The 4,500-nt window shown below is 40.8% G+C and overlaps 1 pseudogene; it reads left to right on the top strand.

The window, feature by feature from the left end:
- The first annotated feature begins 1,888 nt into the window (after positions 1–1,888).
- On the top strand, positions 1,889–4,038 carry LOC143640958 (leucine-rich repeat neuronal protein 1-like; annotated as a pseudogene).
- The last annotated feature ends 462 nt before the right edge of the window (positions 4,039–4,500 follow it).

Genomic DNA, 4,500 nt, shown 5'->3' with positions numbered 1-4,500 from the left:
ATAGCCTTTTATACCTGAAAGGAATCCAGAAAACTGGAACCATCAACCAGTAATAATATCTTTATAAGCCAGTTAGCATATATATCTGATCTCAGAAGATCTTATTCAAACCTATAGATGATGGTCAATAGATCATGTGTCCTTGACTTTTCTTCTCTTACTTGTCCTCTGACAATTGCTACTTACCTAAAACCAAAATGGATAAGATACAATAATATGGTAATAAATAATGAATGTAGTTAACTTCAATGAGCATTTACTATGTGCCAATCACTGTGCTAAAAGCTTGACATAGATTCTTTAATTCTCTCAGTAATCCTATGAGAGAGGTACTTTTATGATCAACCCTATTGTATAAATTGAAGAAACTGAGACTTCAAGAGATTGAGGAATGTATTCATGGTCCAAAGATATCATATGGCCAGTGATATTTTCATGATATTAATGAAACTGTGCATCTTAGATAATATTTTTTATGTATAAATGGAATATTTGTGGAAGATTTTTTGTATTTTGTTTGTTTTTGCATAGGGTGGTCTGGGGATTGAACCCATGTCTGCTCTACCACTGAACTATAGCTCCAGCCCCCCCTTTTTTTATTATGTTCTGATTTTCAGATAGCATCTTGCTAAATTGCAGAAGCTGGCCTCAAACTTGAAGTCCTCCTGCCTCATCTTTCTGAGCCACTGGGATTTCAAGCATGCACCACCACCCTTGGCTCAATATTTGTGTTTTTAATGAAGACTAGTGGTATGGGATCATAGAGTTCTTTTTATTTACTCAGTCACTATCAGATGTGACTATTAGAATGTTAAAAAAAACCCTAGTATCTTCCTTTCATAGTTGTGTTAAGTTAACTTTTTGCATAGAAATAAATTAATCTCTGGGCTGGGGATGTGGCTCAAGTGGTAGCGCACTCGTCTGGCATGCGTGTGGCCCGGTTTCGATGCTCAGCACCATATATAAACAAAGATGTTGTGTCTGCCAAAAACTAAAAAATAAATATTAAAAAATTCTCTCTCTCTCTCTCTCTCTCTCTCTCTCTCTCTCTCTTTAAAAATAAATAAATAAATAAATTGATCTAGAAAAGCTTTGGCTGGTGCCTTTCCACAGAATGTACCACTTAAATTTCTGGAAACAAATGAGGTATTAATTAAGCTGTAAATAATTAAAAATTGTTAATGCACCGATTCTCTAATAAACTGCCATTTGTATTTTGCTTTTAGTAGGGATGACCTTTTTTGCTTTTTAGAGCCCTAAATATATGCAATTTCTAAAGTCGTCTTTTATTTTAAAAGAAATGACATCTACAAGCTCTTCTAGGTATTCTGAATCAGTGTGTGTGTGTGTGTGTGTGTGTGTGTGTGTGTGTTTAACAATTTGGTCCAGTAGTACATGCACTCCTGATTGTAAAAGTGAAGGAACATTAACTGCTTTTAGTATAGTAAGAGGGATATAGTGAGTATCCTGATGTTTTATAGCTTATTTGCCTATTTGAATGCATTTAAACATTTCTTCTTATTAGAATTGTAAGTGACTATGCCTTTTTAGTAAATAAAAAGAAGGCTGTAGTGCAGAAAGTAGTGGAACAAGCATAACACCTTTCCTAATCTACTTTTCAGACACAGTTTCTGACTCTTGGCTGAGGTCACTCGGATGAGAAGCTGTGTGCATGCCTGGAATCTAGAGACACAGCTGAAAGACTCCCAATTGCTTTCTGCCTTTTGAAAAGTCCAGAACATCATCCCTTTGGACTCCGGCATTCTGTACATCTCAACAGAGACTACTCGAATGTTTACATTTTCTGCTCTGTGTCGACAGATGGAGTTCTCATTTTGTTAAAACTCACTCCCCAGGGCTGAGACTTGAGCTTGTTCGGCAAGCCAGCATGGCTGGGGTTAGCCTGGTAGCAGCCGCTTGCCAACTGGTGCTAGGCTTGCTAGTGACCTCCTTCACGGTGTCTTCCATACAGAATAGTGAGTGTCCACAACTCTGCGTCTGTGAAATTCGACCCTGGTTTACCCCGCAGTCCACCTACAGGGAAGCCACCACAGTCGACTGTAATGATCTCCGCCTCACGAGGATTCCTAGTAACCTTTCTAGTGACACGCAAGTGCTTCTCTTACAGAGCAATAACATCGCGAAGATGGTAGATGAACTTCAACAGCTGTTCAACTTGACTGAGCTAGATTTCTCCCAAAACAGCTTTACCAATATTAAGGAGGTAGGGCTGGCGAACTTGACTCAGCTCACTACTCTGCATTTGGAGGAAAATCAGATCACAGAGATGACTGATTATTGTCTGCAAGACCTCAGCAACCTCCAGGAACTCTACATCAACCACAACCAGATCAGCACTATCTCTGCTAATGCCTTTGCAGGCTTAAAAAATCTTCTAAGGCTCCACCTGAATTCCAAAAAGTTGAAGGTCATTGATAATAGCTGGTTTGATTCGACACCTAACCTGGAAATTCTGATGATTGGGGAAAACCCTGTGATTGGAATTTTGGATATGAACTTTAAAACCCTCTCAAACTTGAGAAGCTTAGTTTTGGCAGGAATGTATCTCACTGTTATCCCTGGAAATGCCTTGGTGGGCCTGGATAGCCTTGAGAGCCTGTCTTTTTATGATAACAAACTGGTCAAAGTCCTTCAACTCACCCTGCAAAAAGTCCCCAATTTGAAATTCTTAGACCTCAACAAAAATCCCATTCACAAAATCCAAGAAGGAGACTTCAAAAACATGCTCCGGTTAAAAGAACTAGAGATAAACAATATGGGGGAACTTGTTTCCGTGGACCGCTATGCCCTGGATAACCTACCAGAACTCACAAAGCTAGAAGCCACCAATAACCCCAAATTGTCTTACATCCACTGCTTTGCTTTCCGAAGTGTTCCTGCCCTGGAAAGCTTGATGCTGAACAACAATGCTTTGAATGCTGTTTACCAGAAGACGGTAGAGTCCCTTCCCAATCTGTAGGAGATCAGTATCCACAGCAATCCCTTGAGTTGTGACTGTGTCATCCACTGGATTAACTCCAACAAAACCAACATCTGCTTCATGGAGCCTTTATCCATGTTCTGTGCCATGCCCCCCGAATACAGAGGGCAGCAGGTGAAGGAAGTTTTAATCCAGGATTCAAGTGAACAGTGCCTGCCAATGATCTCTCACGACACATTCCCAAATCATTTAAACATGGAGATTGGCACTACAGTTTTTCTAGACTGCTGGCCATGGCTGAGCCAGAACCTGAAATTTACTGGGTCACTCCCATTGGAAATAAAATAACGGTGGATACACTTTCGGAAAAATACAAGCTAAGCAGTGAAGGTACCTTGGAAATAGCTAATATACAGATCAAAGACTCAGGAAGATACACGTGTGTTGCCCAGAATGTCCAAGAGGCAGACATTCGGGTGGCCACCATCAAGGTCAATGGAACCCTTCTGGATGGTACCCAGGTGCTGAAAATCTATGTCAAGCAGACGGAATCTCATTCCATCTTAGTGTCTTGGAAGGTCAACTCCAATGTCAGGACATCAAATTTAAAATGGTCGTCGGCCACCATGAAGATCGACAACCCCCACATCACATACACGGCCAGGGTCCCAGTAGACGTTCATGAATACAACCTGGCCCATCTGCAGCCTTCTACCGATTACGAAGTATGCCTCACTGTGTCCAACATTCACCAGCAGACTCAAAAGTCATGCATCAACATCACAAACAAAACTGCTGCCTTTGCCCTGGACATCTCTGACCAAGAAACCAGCACAGCCCTCGCCGCGGTCATGGGGTCCATGTTCGCCGTCATTAGCCTCGCATCCATGGCTGTGTACATTGCCAAGAGATTTAAGAGGAAAAACTACCACCATTCCCTAAAAAAAGTATATGCAAAAAACCTCTTCCATCCCCCTGAACGAGCTGTACCCACCACTCATTAACCTCTGGGAAGGTGACAGCGAGAAAGACAGGATGGTTCGGCAGAGGCCAAGCCAACCCAGGTCGACACATCCAGAAGCTACTACATGTGGTAACTCAGTGGATATTTTGTTTCTGGTAGTAAGGAGCACAAAGACGTTTTTGCTTTATTCTTCAAAAGTAACCAGTTGAAGACTTTTGTATTTTTGACTTTGCTAGTTTGTGGCAGAGTGGAGAGGACAGGTGGATATTTCAATTTTTTTAGTATAGCCTATCGCAAGGGTTCCACACGGCTGGCAGCAACTCTAGGCTTCCAGTTTGTGTTTGGTTTTTATTCTTATCATTATTATTATGATGATTATTACTTTTATTATTATTATTATTATTATTATTTTATTTTAGTTGTTGTGCTAAACTCAATAATGCTATCCTAACTACAGTGCTCAGTAAAATGATTAATGACAGGTTGGGGTTCCCCTGTGCTTTGACCAATAGCATGACCCCTTCTTCTGAAGCCATCAGTAGGAAGTTCCGCATACTCCAAAAAAAGGTAATTAATATACAGTTTTGAAGCAGCA

The sequence above is a fragment of the Callospermophilus lateralis genome, unplaced genomic scaffold (genome assembly GCF_048772815.1).
Source record: "Callospermophilus lateralis isolate mCalLat2 unplaced genomic scaffold, mCalLat2.hap1 Scaffold_79, whole genome shotgun sequence".
NCBI classification, from domain to species: Eukaryota; Metazoa; Chordata; class Mammalia; order Rodentia; family Sciuridae; genus Callospermophilus; species Callospermophilus lateralis.
This window is presented reverse-complemented; position numbering and strand designations above follow the sequence as displayed.